The sequence below is a fragment of the Carlito syrichta genome, unplaced genomic scaffold (assembly GCF_000164805.1).
Source record: "Carlito syrichta isolate Samal-C Ts95f unplaced genomic scaffold, Tarsius_syrichta-2.0.1 Scaffold305773, whole genome shotgun sequence".
Taxonomy (NCBI): Eukaryota; Metazoa; Chordata; class Mammalia; order Primates; family Tarsiidae; genus Carlito; species Carlito syrichta.
Genome location: NW_007249869.1, coordinates 219,594 through 237,975, shown reverse-complemented (window position 1 = coordinate 237,975; position 18,382 = coordinate 219,594).

Here is an 18,382-nt window from a genome sequence, read left to right as displayed (position 1 = left end):
ACTTTAAACAGCTACAGGTTATGTTTTAAAGCAGAAAACTAAAATGGCTATGCTATTGTCCACAAGCTGATTACATATTTATTGGGTTATAGCATACTCTTAACCTAAGTTTATGGTATACTCTATTATGGTTCTCTCAGTACATTAAGTACATTTCTAATCAACTTGAATGACCCTGAGTAAGGGCAGCTGACCAAAAAAAAAAAAAAAAGACAGTCCTCTCCAATGGTGAAAGTAAACCCAGTAAGTAAACATGGTCAAGTCTGAACTGGTTAGCTTAGACAATATATGATGTTAGAAAAAAATACTCAAAACTTGGAAATAGAGAAAAAATTCCTGGGTGTTCTTTCAGCACAGTGGACTTTCTATTGTTAGGGCCATTTCAACTCATAGGGCAGAGGTTAAAATGTAAATTTTTGTCTGACAGCATTTAGTCAGGTGAAATTTGTTTTTGTCGGAAGGAACAAATAACCCTAAAGGTTACAATTTATGGCCCTGATAGATATTAACCTATTCTTTAAAAAAAGAGTAAAATTCATAGACCATAAAATTAATCATTAACTATTTAAAAGCGTACAAGTCAGTGGCATTTAGTATATTTGAAATGTTGTTTGGCTATCACCTCTATGCAGTTTTAAGACACTTTTATCAGCTGAGCTCGGTGGCTCAGCCTGTAATCCTGCGCCTTGGGAGGCCGAGGTGAGTGGATTGCCTGAGCCTGCAGGTTCGAGACTCGCCCGGGCAACTTGGTGAGACCTCATCTCTACAATAAATAAAAAAATTAGCCGGGTGTGGTAGCGCGTGCCTGTAGTTCCAGCTACTTGTTAGGCTGAGATGGAAGGATCGCAGGAGCCCAGCAGGTTGAGGCTGCGGTGGCCAGGAGTGGCCACTGCACTCCAGTCTGGGTGACAGAGTGAGACACCGACTCAAAAAAAAAAAAGACTCTTTTATCACTTCAAAAGGAAAACCTCCACCATCCCCTTTTCCCTTCCCCTTAGCAACCACTAATCTGATTTCTATCTCTGTGGATTCACTTATTCCAGATTTTTTATGTAAATGAAATCATACAATATGTAGCCTTTTGTGTCTGGCATCTTTCATCTAGCATGTTTTCAAGGTTCATCTGTGTTGTTTTTAGTATCAGTACTTCATTCCTTCTTATGGCTGAATAATATTTCACTCTATGTATATACAACGTTTTGTTTATGCAGTCATCTGCTGATAGACATTTAGTTTCTACTTTTGGGCTATTGTGAACAATGATACTGTGAACATTCAAGGTTTTTTTTAAATATATGTTTTCAATTTTTTTGGATATATATATATATACTTATTTATTTATTTTGAGTTGGAGTCTCAACTCTGTTGCCCAGGCTGGAGAGCAGTGGCACGCTCATGGCCACCCTAGCATCAACCTCCTATGCTCAAGCAATCCTTCTGCCTCACCTTCCAAGTAGCCAGAACTACAGGCGGGTGCTACCATGACCGGCTCATTTTTGATTTATTGTAGAGATGAGGTCTCGCCAAGCTGTTTTTGAACCCATGGGCTCAGGCAATCCCCTCACCTTGGCCTCCCAAAGTGCTGGGATTATAGGCTTAAACTACCACGTCTGGGCTGGATGTATATTTAAAAGTGGAATTGCTGGGTCATGCATTTATTCTATGTTTAACTTCCCACCCCTACCACCCCCACCTCCCGTTTAACTTTTTGAGGATACACCAAACTGTTTTCCATGGCAACTATACCATTTTACATTCCCACCAGCATTGTATAGGGCGGTTCAGTTTCTTCACATCTTTACCAACACTTAAACTTTCCTTTTTTTTTTTTTTTTTGTCATGGCCAGCCTTGTCGGTATGGAGTGGTATCTCACTATAGCTTTAATTTGCATTTCCCTGATGTCTAATGACATTGAGCATCTTTTTATGTGCTTGTTGGTCATTTCTATGATTTGAAATGTCTATTCAAGTCCTTAGTCATTTTAAAATTGGGTTGCTTGATGTTTTGTTGTTGAGTTACAGGAATTCTTTGTATATTCTGGATATAAAACCCTTATCAATTATATGATCTCCAAATATTCTCTCCCATTCTGTGGGACGTCGTTTCATTCTAAGTTCAATTTATCTATTTTTTTCATTGTTGCTTCTGCTTTTGGTATTATATCTAAAAAAAATTGCCATATCCAAGTCATGAAGATTTCCTCCTATGCCTTCTTCTGAGTTTTATAGTTTAAATTTTACATTTAGATCTTTGATACATTTTGAGGTTTTAAAAAATCTGTTTTGGGCTGGACTCGGTGTCTCAGCCTATAATCCTAGCACTTTGGGAGGCCTAGGGCAAAGGGATTGCCTGAGCCTGCGGGTTTGAGACCAGCCTGGGCAACTTGGTAAGATCTCTTCTCTACAATAAATCAAAAACTAGCCGGGTATGGTAGCCGGCGCCTGTAGTTCTGGTTACTTGGAAGACTGAGACAGAAGGATGGCCGGAGTCTAGCAGGTCGACACTGGGATGGCTGTGAGTGTGCCACTGCACTCCAGCCTGGGTGATGGAGGGAGACTCCGACTCAAAAAAAAAGATTTGGAATCAGCAAGTATGAGTCCTTCAAGCTTGTTCTCCTTCTTAAAGATTGTTTTGTCTATTCAGGGTCTCCTGCAATTCCATATGAATTTTAGGATTGGCTTCTCCATTTATTTTAAAAAGGCTATTGGGATTTTGATAGGGATTGCATTGAATCTGTAGATTACTTTGGGGAGTGACATTAACTGGTTTTGTATTTAACACCATAACCTTATGCTAACATTGCCCATAAATATTTAGCTCCTCAAATGCTCTTTGAACTGTTTTTGACATATTACTGTCTCCCTTATTGATGAGTTGAATACATTTGACACATTCATTTCATATTTGCACAAGAGTCATGATTTTACCTTTTGGAAATGATATTTTGGCCATTGCATTGCTAAACTCTGGTCTTGCCATGTGACTCTTTGAGCTATGGTTGCCATATTTCCTAGCTTTGGCCCGTTCCCTACCTTGGAGAGGTGAATCTCCTCTGTATTCGCTCTCTCTCTCTCTCATTTACTTTCTAAATAAACTATATTTTCCATTCTAAAAAATACATATAGATTTTAACAATGAGGTCAGAGGTCATACATTTTTTAGGAAAGTGGTTCTCAACCACATTGGAATCACTAGGGAAGCTTTAAAAAATAATGTTGCTTAGGTCATATCCCCAGACATTCTGACACAATTGGTCAGGGACATAGTGTGGGCACTGGGTTTTTTCCTTAAAGCTCATCAGATGTGTCTAACTGTACATAGGGTTGAGAATTACTGTCTTAGTGGAAATTCTAGTAAAACTGCTTCTGATCTAGTCTTACTGATGCTGAGGGATCCTCACTGGGAAAAATGGCTGCAAGTAGGCATCATTGAAGAGATGCAATGTCGGGAGCCCAGTCTTATGTAGGCTGTGAGCATCATTAGGTGTAGGAACACTAGGAAAAGGGGTTATTTTTCTTGCACACCTTCCCACTCCTGTGGCTCCTTTCTGTATAGGAAAAATGGAAACTGAGTTCTTATTATCTGCCACCAAAAGGGTAACACAATCTTTTGTCTCCAAAACAGTAACAAGAAAAACATCAACCTAAAGCTCAAGTCTCTCAGGTAGTAAATACATTATTAAACAAACCAACCAAAAGTAATGAAGGAATGAATAGAGTGAAACTAAATGCCTTGAGAGAAGAGGTTGGTAACCTTGGCAAGCTAATAAGGGAGATAGTTTGACTACAGTGAAGCCTTCCCTGTTTTCGCAGAAAAGAGAAGGAAATACGAGGAATTTGGACTTGGAGAAAACTGATGACACACGAAATGTCACATTGTTAACCATTTTTCACTCAGGGCCTATCTCTCTCCTGGCACTATCCCTCTACACATCTGTTCTTCTGGTGAATTCCTTTCTTCTGCCTCTCCCCTTAGATTCTAAAGGAAACTTATTTCTGAGAGCAAGTTTTACATAAGAGTTGGGCACACCGTCTTTGGAGTCAAGATGCCGGGGCTTGTAACCCAGCTCTGCTACCTACTTGATATGAGATTCTGGGTAGGTTACTTCATTCCTTTGTGTCCTTACCTGTAAATTAAGGGAAATGATAGTATCCTCTTTACAGAATTATTGTGAGTTGGTACATGAAAGCACTTAAAATAGTTCCTGGCATAGAATGAGTGCTCAATAGATGTTAGCTATTTTATTATTATACTATTATGATTGCCTAAGAGTTAGAGCCCTCAGCTGGAGTATCAGGTACAGAAGTCTGCAGGGCCTTGGCGGAGGAAGTCTCTGAAGAAGGATTCTTGGAGGAAATATGGAGGATATGTGACCTTGATGCTAAAGATAGGAAATTCTGCATAAAAAATGACTTGCACAGGAGGTAGATTACGTGGATTGGATATCTGTTTTTTGTGTGTTTTTTGTGTGTTTTTTGTTTTTTTGAGTCTGAGTCTCACTGTCGCCCAGGCTGGCGTGCAGTGGCATGCTCATGGTCACCACAGCCTCGACCTGCTGTGCTCAGGTGTTTCTTCCACCTCATCCTTCCAAGTAGCTGGAACCACAGGTGCATGCCTCCACACCTGGCTAATTTTTTTATTTTATTGTAGAGCGGAAGTCTCACCAAGTTGCTCAGGCTGGTCTTGAACTCCTGGGCTCAGGCAATCCTCTCACCGCCACCTCCCAAAGTGCTGGGATTATGGGCGGGGGGTATCTGTTTTGAACAACCAGGTGGGTTCTGTCTCACTGGTAATTGGCCTGGAAAATGCACATTCATGATGGGAATTGGGACTCTGTCAGGGAGAGGGGCAACCGGCTTCCCAGGGGGGATCTCATGTCCATTTCCATCTGCCATGGCTCCAGAACCTTCCCAGACCACAGAGAATGACGCAAAACCTTTCCCTGTTTACATGCCTAAAACTTCTGCTATAATGCTGTGGGTATCCTCTTAGCTATGACAAAGATATGGACGATACCTGACCCTTCCTCTTTACCCACAATTTCTTTTCAACCCCTGAGCAGACCACAGACCCCTCCATGTCCTAGGGCAAAGCAAACAGAAGTATAGAAGGGGTTGCTTCTTGCTGCATGTCATCTATCTTCAGTATTTCTGTGGTAGGTGTTTCTTCATAATTGTAAGATGCTGGCTACAGTAGCAAAAAGCAACAATGTCCCAAAGTAGGAAGAGTAAGAGAGAGAGATTTCTCTCATTCATCTCTCTCTTTATCCTAGGAAATATCCCCCTTAGTCTGACTGGACAGGACTGGATCACATGTCTACACAGTGACTCAAGGAGGCACAGAAATTGAGTATCTGGATTTTTGCTGCTTTTTTTTTTTTTTTTTGAGTTGGAGTCTCACTCTGTTGCCCAGGCTGGAGTGCAGTGACATGCTCATGACCACCACGGCCTCAACCTGCTGGGCTCAGGCGATCCTTCTGCCTCAGCCTTACAGGCATGTGTCACCATGCCCAGCTAAATTTTTTTTATTTATTGTAGAGACAAGTTCTCACCATGTTGCTCAAGCTGGTCTCGAACCCCTGAACTCAGGCAGTTCTCTCACCTCTACCTCCCAAAGTGCTGGGATTATAGGCATGAGCCACTGTGCCCAGCTTCTCTTCTTAGAATATGAAGAGGGTTCTGTTGGCAAGAAAGCAGGATAGGAAAATGGTTGCCATAAGCTGGGTGTGGTGGCGCATGCCTGTAGTCCCAGCTATTTTGGAGGCCTAAATGGGAGGATTGCCCAAGAGTTTGAGTTCAGCTTGAACAACGTAGTAAGATCCTGTCTCAAAAAAGAAAGAAAGAAAAAAGAAATGGCTGTTAGGTCGGTAACTAAAAGTGTCTGCCACACAATGGTAATACCAATTTCTTTCTTTCTTTTTTTTTTTTGAGTTGGAGTCTCACTCCATCGCCCAGGCTGGAGGGCAGTGGCACGCCCATGGCCACCACAGCCTCCACCTGCTGGGTTCAGGCAATCCTTCTGTCTCAGCCTTCCAGGTAGTCAGAACTACAGGCACTCACTACCATATTCGGCTAATTTTTTGATGTATTGTAGAGACAAGGTCTCGCAAAGTTGCCTAGGCTGGTCTTGAACCCCTGGGCTCAGGCAGTCCTCTAGCCTCGGCCTCCCAAAGTGCTGGGATTACAGGCTTCAGCCACTGTGCCCAGCCCGGTAATACCAATCTCAAATGATTACTTGACATTCTACACTTCAGCAGTGTAGTGACCAGACTTCAGCAGGCTGACATATCTTGTTGGGACAAAATGGATTTACTTAAAGATGCTACTGTCTGTGAGCAAATCCCTCTGACTCCCACTGACCTCTCCATCAAACTGGATCCTGATTTAATGCTGCAGTGGCGAGGGAGCCCTATGTGTCTTCCTCCTTGAGGCATCAGTGGAATTTGTGATCCCCTAAGAATCCATTTAATTTAATTAATCTAATAAAGGACAGCACAGGAGAGGCTGCTATTGTGCTGCAATGCTCAGGAGGTAGCTTTGTGTTTGCTTTTTTTTTCCTTAAGTTTGATTAAAAATCCAATAGAACAAACAAGTTACAATGTATAATTATCATTAATCTCAAAGCAAATTCTTTTCATGAATTTATTTTAAAAAAATACTCCAGGAATCTTATTCAGCCTTGAATTTAGTGGTGAATTCACCAGGGAGTTCCTTAAAGGTTTTGTTCTGACCCAATATTGGAAAGTTTAACTATTTTTTGGAGCATATTTTTCACTTTTTTGATCAGTGTTTTTTGCTCAAACTTAAAAAAAGAGCTTTTGTTTAACAATGCATGCTGGTTATAAAAGAAGTTAAAAATAAGCCGGGCTTGGTGGCTCACGTCTGTAATCTCAGCACTTTGGAAGACTGAGGTGAGAGGATTACCTGAGCTCACAGGTTTGAGACCAACCCGGGCAACATGGTGAGACCTCATTCCTACAATAAATCAAAATATCAGGCCGGGCTCGGTGGCTCAGCCTATAATCCCAGCACTTTGGGAGGCCAAGGCAAGAGGAATGCCTGAGCCCGCAAGTTCAAGACCAGCCCGGGCAATTGGCAAGACCTCGTCTCTACAATAAATAAAAAATTAGCCGGTGTGGTAGCGTGCGCCTATAGTTCCAGCTACTTGGAAGGCTGAGGCGGAAGGATTGCCAGAGTCCAGCAAGTCAAGGTTGTGGTGGCCATGAGCGTGCCACTGCACTCCAGCCTGGGCAACAGAGTGAGACTCTGACTTAAAAAAAAAAAAAAAGAAGATGAAAATAACATAAAACAATAGAAAGTAAGGTAAAAAAATTCCTTCCTTTTTCCATCTATACCTCCCCCTCAACCCTCCACTCACCACCCCTGGCAGCCAGTTTCCTGTTGTGAAGTCTCACTCCCAGAGTTGTCCACCATTAATTTCATTCTTGATCTCTACAGATATATACATATATATATATATGGGGGTATTTTTTAAAAACCATATTATATATTATTCCACAACCTTTTAAAATTTAACAATACATCCTAGTCAACTTTTCATATACTTATATACAGATTTATTTAATTCTTTTAAATCATGATATTATATTCCATAAAATGTACCTTTTGCAATTTTCAATTTTCAAAATACTTTTATCTCCCATTCCCTCCCCTTTTTTTAAAATAGAAAACAGTCTTCCTTTATTATATTGACTTTAAGGAGTTTTTAAAACAGCTCCACCGCTGGTCGTGGTGGCTCATGCCTGTAAACCCAGCACTTTGAGAGGCAGAGTCGAGAGAACTGACTGAGTCCAAGGGTTCAAGGCCAACCTGGGCAATCTGGTGCGTCATCGTCTCTACAATGAATCAAAAAATTAGCCGGGTGTTGTGACACACGCCTGTAGTTCCTGCTACTTGGAAGGAAGATTGAAGTGGAAGGATCCCCTAAGCCTAGCAGGTCAAGGCTTCAGTGACTGTGAGCATGCCATTGCACTACAGCCTGGGCGACAGAGTGAAACTCCAACTCAGAAAAAATAAATAGAAATAAAAAACCCAGATCCAATGAACTTTATTAATACTAAAATCTTGATAAAATACAATACTCTCTAGCATAGAAGAGGACTCTTTTTGATTTTATAGTGATGATGATTATGATACCACCTACTTGTGTTTACACATTTTAAGACAATTTTCTATAAAGGATCTCATTTAAACTCCATCTAATAATATTTTGTTCTAGAAATGCCTGCAGATTCTCCTGATAACATTGTTTTTATTGTAATAAAGTCTTACAGCTTGAACCGGGAACAGTAAGATAGTGTTATTATTCCTAACTGTGCAATCATTATTTAATAAAGTTGAAAATTAATAGCTTCAACATTACTACATGCCCAGACTTACCCAAATTTGAATGTAGATTTCCTGACTATATCCTGCTGTTTTCTACTTCTAAGCTTCAAAATACATGGAAAAGAATTGACAAATAAAAGAGAGAAAGATAATTCCAAAATTATAGTATTGAATTTAATACTCCATCACAAAAATCAGTAGAAAAACTGGACCAACACCTCAGTAGAAACTTGGAAAATTTATATAACACTATCAACCACCTTGATTTGATTGGTATTTTTATATTACTACATTAGGAACTGCTGAATATACCTTATTTTCAAGGGCTTATGATACGTTGATAAAAGTGACCATAAGGTAGTTCATAAAACAAGTCTCAAGAAATTTAAAGGCATTAAATCCTATAAAGTATGCTTTATTTTTACTGCAGAGGAATTAAATTAAAAATTAATAACCATACAATATTCAGGAAAACCTTGAATATTTAGAAATTAAAGAACACATATTTCTAAATAATTCATGGGCCTAAGAAGAATTCATAGAAAAAATTAGAAAACATTTGAACTATATGATACAGAACATACAATCTGGTAAAGTTTGTGTTAAAATTTGTTGTAAATAGCATTTAGAAGGAAAGATATTAACTTTAAATTTTTATATCAATGATCAAAGTTTGTACATTTTAAGAAGAGAGATTAAGAGGAACAGAGTAAACCCAAAAAGGTAGAAGAAAGAAAATAATAAAGGTAAGAGTAGATTAATGAGAAAAACCCAGATGAACAATAAGGAAATGACCAACAAAAATGACAGACCCTTAGCTAGAATAATCAAGAAAAAAATGAAATAAAAATAACCAATAAGGATTAGATAGATGTTATTGTTATAGATCCTATAGGCATCAACAAGATAATTTACTCTTATAAGCAATTGTATGCCCACAAATTTAACAAGCTAGATGAAACTGACAAATTTCCTGAAAAATACAACTTACTTAAACTGATACAAGATGAAACAGAAAATCTCAGTAGCCCTATAGCTATTAGAGAAATTAAATACATTATTAAAAATCTTCCCACAAGTCAGGCATGGTGGCTCATGCCTGTAATCCTAGCATTTTGGAAGACCGAGGCAAGAGGAGTGCTTGAGCCCAGGAGTTCAAGACCAGCCTAGGCAACTTCATGAGACCTTGCCTCTACAAAAAAATTTAAAAATTAGCCCAGTGAGGTGGCATACACCTGTAGTCCCAGCTACTCAGGAGGCTGAGATAGAAAGATCATTTGTTCCCAGAAGGTTAAGGCTGTGGTTAGCTGTGATTGGGCCACTGCACTCCTGTCTGGGTGACAAAGTAAGACTTTGATTCAAAAACAAACAAACAAATGAAAACAACTTCCCGCAAATAAAACACCCTCTAGGCCTAGATATGTATACTGGTGAATTCTATCAAACCTTCAAGGAAGATGTAAAACCACCATTACAGTCTTTAACAGAAAAGAGAGGAGAGAAAACTTCTCCATTCATTTTATGAGGCCTGCATAACCTTAACACTTAAACTTGAGAAAGACATTACAGATCAAGATCCATCAGGAACGCTGATGCAAAATCCTTTGCATTAAATTAGCAAATGGAATCCAACTCCTAGGAACACAAGATTGATTTAACATTCAAACTTCAATTGATGTCTTTCTTTTCCTACTAGGCCTGACACTATTTCTGCCAAGAGATTCCAAGACAGTCATGTGGGGCTTGCAGGAGAACCCCAACTATATAAGGTGGACTGATATGGGAAGCATTTTTGTCCCCATAGGCTCAAAACTCCTCTCCCTCACCCAGAGATGCCAAGGCAGCTGGGGGTCACCAATGGGAATTTCCCACCACATGCCTCTCTCACCAAGAGATATCTGGTGATCTGGTCTGAGAAAACCTTTTTTGTCTCTTGGGATAGTACCAGAAGCATCAAATAAACTGAACAGCTCAAAATAACACCTCAGACCAAGTATGGTGGCTCATGCCTGTAATCCCAGCACTTTAGGAAGATTGCCTGAGACCAGCCTGGGCAACAAGGCAATAACTTGTCTTTACAATAAATCAAGAAATTAGCTGGGCATGGTGGCATGCACCTACTTCCAGCTTCTTGGAAGGCTGAGGCTGAAGGATCACCTGAGCCCAACAGGTTGGGGCTGCGGTGGCTGTGATTGTACCACTGCACTCCAGCCTGGGTGACAGAGTAAGAACCTGACATTAAAAAGAAAAAATCACAGCCAGGCTTGGTGGCTCAGCCCATTATCCCGCGCCTTTGGGAGGCTGAGATGAGTGGATTGCCTGAGCCCGCGGGTTCAAGACCCGCCTGGGCAGGCGAGACCTCATCTCTACAATAAATCCAAAAAAAAAAAATTAGCCGGGCATGGTAGCGCATGCCTGTAGTTCCAGCTACTTGGAAGGATGAGGCGGAAGGATCGCCCGAGCCCAGCAGGTCCAGGCTGCGGTGGCTGGGAGCGGCCACTGCACTCCAGTCTGGGCGACAGTGAGACTCCAACTCAAAAAAAAAAAGAAAAAATCACACCTCAAACTCTGAATGTTAAACTTCCATTGAATCTACACCCCACATAAATAGGTTGAGACTTACATGTTAAACCTGAACAGAGTGACTGACGGCTAAAATAAAAGATTTAGGCTGGGCTCATTGACTCAGCCTGAAATCCCAGCACTTCGGGAGGCCAAGGTGAGAGGATTGCCTGAGCCCAAGGGTTCGAGACCAGCCCGGACCACTTGGCAAGACCTCATCTCTATAATAAATAAAAAAATTAGGAACAACACCTTCAGGTCCCCTCCCACTGTGGGAACTTTTCTGTCCTCTCAATAAATCCTGCTTTCTCACTTAAAAAATAAAAAAATAAAAATAAATTTAAAAATTAGCCAGGCGTGGTAGCACACACCTGTAGTTCTGGCTACTTGGAAGGCTAAGGTGAAAGTATCAACTAAGCCCAGTAGGTTGATGCTGGAGTGTGCTACTGCACTCCAGCTGGGGCAATGGAGTGAGACTCCAACTAAAATAAAATAAAGTAATAAAATAAAATTTACATAGGACCCAGAGTCTCCTAATAAAATAGAAAAATGTACAGAATACAATTAAAAATCACCCAAAAACTATGAACCAAGAAAATCACAATTTGAATGAGAAATAACAAGCATTCATCATAAAAATGTTTTCAACAATCAATTACACATTCTCTTGAAACAAATGAAAATGAAAAATGGCCAGGCGTGGTGGCTCATGCTGGTAATCCCAGCACTTTGGGAGGCAGAGGCGAGAGGATTACTGGAGCCCACGAGTTCAAGACTAGCTGTGGCAACATGGTGAGACCTCGTCTCTACAATAAATCAAAAAATTAGCTGGGTGTGGTGGCACTTGCCTGTGGTTCCAGCTACTTGGAAGGATGAAGGGGAAGGATTGTCTGAGCCCAGCAGGTTGAGGCTGAGGTGGCCATGAGCATGCCAGTACACTCCAGCCTGGGTGACAGAGTGAGACTCTGACTCAAAAAATAGAAAAGAAAAAATGGAAAATCTCAGTAAAATATAGATGTTATTTAAAAGAAGAGAATGGGAATCATAAAACCAAAACATACAACAAAAATTTTGTTAAAATTTTTTGTAGAGATAAGGTCTCACGATGTTGCCTATGTTGGTCTCAAACTCCTGTCCTCAAGCAATCCTCCTGCTTAGAGCTCCCAAATTGCTGGAATTAAAGGTGTGACCCACTGTGTCCAGCCCAATAACAATTTTAAAATCTTGCTTGACAGCCAAATAGTAGAGTGGAGATGACAAAGGATAGAATCAGTGAACTTGTCTATAATCTCAGCACTCTGGAAGGCTGAGATAAGAGGATTGCTTGAGCTCAGGAGCTTGAGACCAGACTGGGTAACATAGCGAGATCCTGTCTCTACTAAAAATAAAAAGTAAAAGATGCAGTGAACTTAAGGATAGAACAGTAGAATTCACTCAATCTAAACAATGGAGAGGAAATAGAAAAAGCACTTCAGAGACCTGTAGAAAATAATGAAAGATCCAGCATTTTTATCATCAAAGTCCCAGAAGAAGAGGAGACAGGGAGTAGGGCAGAAAGAGTGTTTGAAGAGATATGATCGCAAACCCTCCACATTTGACAAAAGACGCATCTTACAGATCCATAAATCTGAGCAAATCCCAAAAATGAGATACCCAAAGAAATCCATGCTAAGACACCTCATGATTAAACTTTTGCAAACTAAAGATCAACAAGTAAAATCTTGAAAGCAGTCAGAGAGACACCATACCTTATGTACAGGGGAACACCAATTCAAATGTCAACAAATTTCTCATCTGAAACCACTGAGACCAGAGGAAGTGTCACATTATTTCTAAGGTGCTGAAAGAAAATTGCCAATTATAAATTCTATTTCTGGTGGAACTATTGTTTAGGAATAAAGGGAAAATAAAAACATTGTCAGACTTGGAAAACTCAACAAATTTAAAACTGCCTTTAAAGAGTGTCTAGGCCAGGTGTTAAAACTGCCTTTAAAGAGTGTCTAGGCCAGGTGTGGTGGCTCAGCCTGTAATCCCAGCACTTTGGGAGGCCAAGGTGAGAGGATTGCCTGAGTCCAGGGGTTCGAGACCAACCTGGGCAACTTGGTGAAACCTCATCTCTACAATAAATTACAAAAACTAGCCAGGCATGGTGGCGTGCATCTATCGTTCCAGCTATTTGAAAGGCTGAGGTGGAAGGATTGCCTGAGCCCAGCACATTGAGTCTGCCATGACCATGAGCATGCCACTGCATTCCAGCCTGGGTGACAAACAGCGAGACTTCAACTAAAAAAAAAAAAAAAAAAAGAGTGGCTAAAGGAATGTCTTTCGAACACGGAGGAATGATTTAAAAAAAAAAAAAAAGGAATCTTCGAGCATCAGGAATAAAAAAGGAAGAAGAGAAGGAGCAGAAACACAGAAACAAAGAACCGAGTATTACATGTTCTCACTCATAAGGGGACCTTGAACAACTATCGTAATACTATATCAGAAAGGGATTGGCAGTAGTGGGAAGCTGCCAGGGGAGGGGAGGGCACACCTCATCAACAAGGGTACCTGCATAATGAACACTTGTATACCTAATCCTTAATTGTACCCCACATATTTAAAATTAAAAATTAAAAAAAAAGGAGCAGAAGCCGGGCTCGGTGGCTCAGCCTGTAATCCCGCGCCTTGGGAGGCTGAGGTGAATGGATTGCCTGAGCCCGCGGGTTCGAGACCCACCTGGGCAACTTGGTGACACCTCATCTCTACAATAAATCAAAAATGAGCCAGCTGTGGTAGCGCACGCCTGTAGTTCCAGCTACTCGGAAGGCTGAGGCGGAAGGATCGCCGGAGCCCAGCAGGTCGAGGCTGCGGCGGCCGGGAGCAGCCACTGCACTCTAGTCTGGGCGACTGAGTGAGACTCCAACTCAAAAAAAAAAAAAAAGGAGCAGAAACAAATATACACTATAGACTATCCTTTTCCTCATGAGCTAATAAATCATATTTGATGACCAAAACAAACATTATAACACCATTTGATGTTGAAGGCAATGATATTTTAAAATGGATACAAGGACCTGAATGGAATTGAGATTCTAAACTCCAAAAGGTAAAATGATACCAGTAGATGTTATGTCACAGATGTATATTAAAATACCCAAAGTAACACTACACAAATATAAATACAGTTGATCCTTTAACAACACTGGGGTTAGGAAGACCAACGCCCCCATACAGTTGAAAATCCATGTGGCCGGGTCTGGTGGCTCAGGCTGTAATCTCGCCCTTTGGGAGGCCGAGGTGAGTGGATTGCCTGAGCCTGAGGGTTCGAGACCCACCTGGGCAACTTGGCGAGACCTCATCTCTACAATAAATCAAAAATTAGCCGGGTGCAGTAGCGCACGGCTATAGTTCTGGCTACTTGGAAGGCTGAGCGAAAGGCTCACCAGAGCCCAGCGGGGCGAGGCTGCAGTGGCCAGGAGCGTGCCACTACACTCCAGTCTGGGCGACAGAGTGAGACTCCAACTCAAAAAACAAAAACAAAAACAAAACAAATCCGAAAATCCATGTATAGGGCAACCCCTTCAGGTCCCCTCCCACTATGAGAGCTTTTCTGTCCTCTCAATAAATCCTGCTTTCTCACTTAAAAAAAAAAAAAATCCATGTATAACTTTTTTTTTTTTGAGTTGGAGTCTCATTCCATTGCCCAGGCTGGAGTGCAATAGCACACTCACAGCCATCCCAGCGTCTGTAGTTCCTGCTACTTGGAAGGCTGAGGTAGAAGGATCGCCTAAGCCCAGCAGGTTGAGGCGACAGTGGCCATGAGAGTGCCACTGCACTTCAGCCTGGGCGACAAGAGTAAGGCAACTCAAGAAAAAAAAAGAAGCTCAAGGATTCTCTGTATGCCCAGGGAACACGGTATTATGACAGGAAACAAAGTGGCTGTGGTGGGCAAACTAAACCTATTTTCTGGAAAAAAGGATAAAACTATAAAGAAGATTGTGCTGAGACTTGAGTGCGTTGAGCCCAACTGCACATGTAAGAGAATGTTGGCTATTAAGAAATGCAAGCATTTTGAACTGGGAAGAGGTAAGAAGAGAAAGGGCCAAGTGATCCAGTTCTAAATGTCATATTAGCCAGGTTCAGTGGCTCAGCCTGTAATCCCGCGCCTTTGGGAGGCTGAGGTGAGTGGATTGCCTGAGCCCGCGGGTTCGAGACCCACCTGGGCAGCGAGACCTCAGCTCTATAATAAATAAATAAATCAATCAGCCGGGCGTGGTAGCGCATGCCTGTAATCCCGACGACTTGGAAGCCTGAGGCGGAAGGATCACCGGAGCCCAGCAGGTCGAGGCTGCGGTGGCCGGGAGTGGCCACTGCACTCCAGTCTGGGCGACAGAGTGAGACTCCAACTCAAAAAAAAAACCAAAAAAACTAAGTGTCATATTATGTTTAATTATGAAGAGAAAAAAAATATCTTCAGGTTATGTTCACTACACACAAAAAAAAAAAAAGAAGCAGCTGGGTGTGGTGGCTCACACCTGCAATCCCAGCACTTTGGGAAGCTGAGGTCAGAGGATTGCCTGAACCCAGAGATTCAATACAAGCCTGCACAACTTGGCCAGATCTCGTGTCTCTCCAATAAATAAAAAAAGAAAAGAAAAGAAAGAGTGAGGAGGTGCCAGACTCTTTTTAACTACAAGCTCTCATGGAAACTAAACTCATTCACCCCTGAGAGAGGGCATTAATCTATTTATGAGGGATCTGCCCCCATGGCCCAAACACCTCTAGGCACCCACCTCAACATTAGGGAACAAATTTCTTTCTTCTTTTTTTTTTTTGAGTTGGAGTCTTACTTACCCAGGCTGGAGTGCAGTGTCACGCTCACAGCCACCCCAGTGTGGACCCGCTGGGCTCCAGCAATCCTTCCGCCTCAGCCTTCCAAGTAGCCAAAACTACTGGTGGGCACTACTATGCCCGGCTAATTTTTTGACTTATTGTAGAGACGAGGTCTTGTCAAATTCCCCAGGTTGGTCTCAAACCTGTGGACTCAGGCAATCCTCTCACCTCGGCCTCCCAATGTGCTGGGATTACAGGCTTGAGTCACCACGCCCAGCCAAAAGCTGGTTGTTTAAAAGAGCCTGGCACCTCCCTTCTCTCTCTTGTTCCCTCTCTCACCACATGACCTGCCCGTTCCCCCTTGACTTTCCACCATGATTTTAAGTTTCCTGAGGCCTTACCAGAATCAGATGCTGGCACTATGCTCCTTATACAGTCTGCAGAACAGTGAGCCAAAAATAAACCTCTTTTCTTCATAAATTGCCCAGTCTCAGGTACTCCTTTATAGCAATGCAAAATGAACTAATACAGAAAATAGGTACTGAGGAGTCCGGATTTGCTATAAAGATATCTGAAGGTATGGAAGCTGCTTTGGAACTGAGTAATAGGCAGAAGTTGAAAGAGTTTGGAAGGCTCAGAAAAAGACAGGAAGATGAAGGAAAGTTGGGAGCTTCTTAGAGAGGGGTTAAGTGGTTGTGACCAAAATACTGATAGAAATACGGACAGTGAAGGCCAGGCTGACAAGGTCTCAGATGAAAATGAGGAACTTATTGGGACTTGGAGCAAAGGTCACCCTTGTTATGCCTTAATAGAGAACTTGGCCACATTGTGTCCATGCCCTAGGTTTTTGTGGAAGGCTGAACTTGAGAGTGATGACTTAAGAGTGTCTGACAGAAGAAATATCTAAGCTGCAAAGTGTTCAAGAAGGAGGGGTGGCTGCTTCTAACAGCCTACGATCAGATATGGGAGCAAAGGAATGACCTAAGTTTGGAACTCATAATTAAAAGGGAAGTAGAGCATAAAATTTTGGAAAATTTGTAGTCTGGCCTTGTGGTAGAGAAGAAAAGGACATTTTCAGGGGAAGAACCCAGTTGGGTTTAGGAACAATCACTTGCTAGAGAGATTAGCATGACTAAAAGTGAACGGGGTGGTAATATTCAAGACAGTGGGAAAAACACCTTGAAGGCATTTCAGATATTCAAAGCAGCTCCTCCCATCACAGGCTCTGAGGGCTACCAGGAAAGACTGGCCTTGGGGGTGGGGTAGGCACAGAGCAATGCAGCCCTGAGCCACTGTGGAAGCCTGCTTCCCGCATCCCAGCTGATCCTCCAGCTTGCGCTTAAAGTGCTCCAGGTTGACCTTGGGTTACCATTCCGGACGCACAAGCCGTGAGCCTTGGCAGCTTTCTTTCTTTTTTTTTTTTTTTTTTTTTGAGTTGGAGTCTCACTCTGTCGCCCAGACTGGAGTGCAGTCCGGTGATCCTTCTGCCTCAGCCTTCCAAGTAGCTGGAACTACAGGCGCGCGCTACCATACCCGGCTAATTTTTGATTTATTGTAAAGATGAGGTCTTGCCAAGTTGCCCAGGCGGGTCTCGAACCCGCGGGCTCAGGCAATCCTCTCACCTCAGCCTCCCAAAGACGCGGGATTACAGGCTGAGCCACCGAGCCCGGCTCCTTGGCAGCTTTCATGTGTTGTTAAGCCTCCGGGTGTGCAGAATGAAAGCTATGGAGAGTTGGCAGTTTCCATCCAGATTTCAGAGAATACGTGGGAAGGCCGGGGTGCCCAGTCAGAAGCCTGACGCAGGAACGGACAGCACCCCACTGCCTACCAGAAAGCCTCTACTAGGGCAGTGCTTAGGGGAAATGTGGGGTTGGAGCACCTACACAAAGTCCCCACCAGGGAACTGCTGAGTGGAACTGGGGACAGGCTGCTGCTCTCCAGACCTCGGAACTGTTGAGCCACCGGCAGCATACATCCTCAACCTGGAAAAGCTGCAGGCATTCAAGTTCAACCATGAGAGCAGTCACGTAAGCTGTGCCCAGAGAAGTCACTGGGGCGCGACTGTCCAAGGCTTTGGGAGCCTACTTCTCACACCAGTGCGCCCAGGATGCCAGACATGGAGTCAAGGATTATTTTGTAGTTTTAAGATTTAGTATCTGCACTGCTGGGTTTCAGATTTGCATGGGGCCTGTTGCCCCTTTGTTTTGGTTGATTTCTCCCTTTGGGAATGAGAATGTTTACCCATTATCACCATTTGTTTTTTTTTGAGTTGGAGACTCACTCTTGTTGCTCAGGCTGGAGGGCAGTGGCACGCTCATGGCCACTGCAACCTGGACCTGCTGGGCTCAGGTGATCCTTTCACCTCAGCCTTCCAAGTAACTGGAACCAGAGGCATGTGCCACCAAGCCCGGCTAGTCTTTTGATTTATTGTAGATATAAGGTCTTGTATGTTGTCCAAGTTGGTCTTGAACTCCTGAGCTCAGGCAGTCCTCTTATCTCAGCCTTCCAAAGTTCTGGGATTACAGGTGTGAGCCACTGTGCCCAGCCACCATTGTATCTTGAAGTATATCATTTGTTTTTGATCAGGTTCCTAGGTGGAAAGAACTTTCCTTAAGTCTCAGATGAGACTGGATTTTTTTTTTTTTTTTTTTTT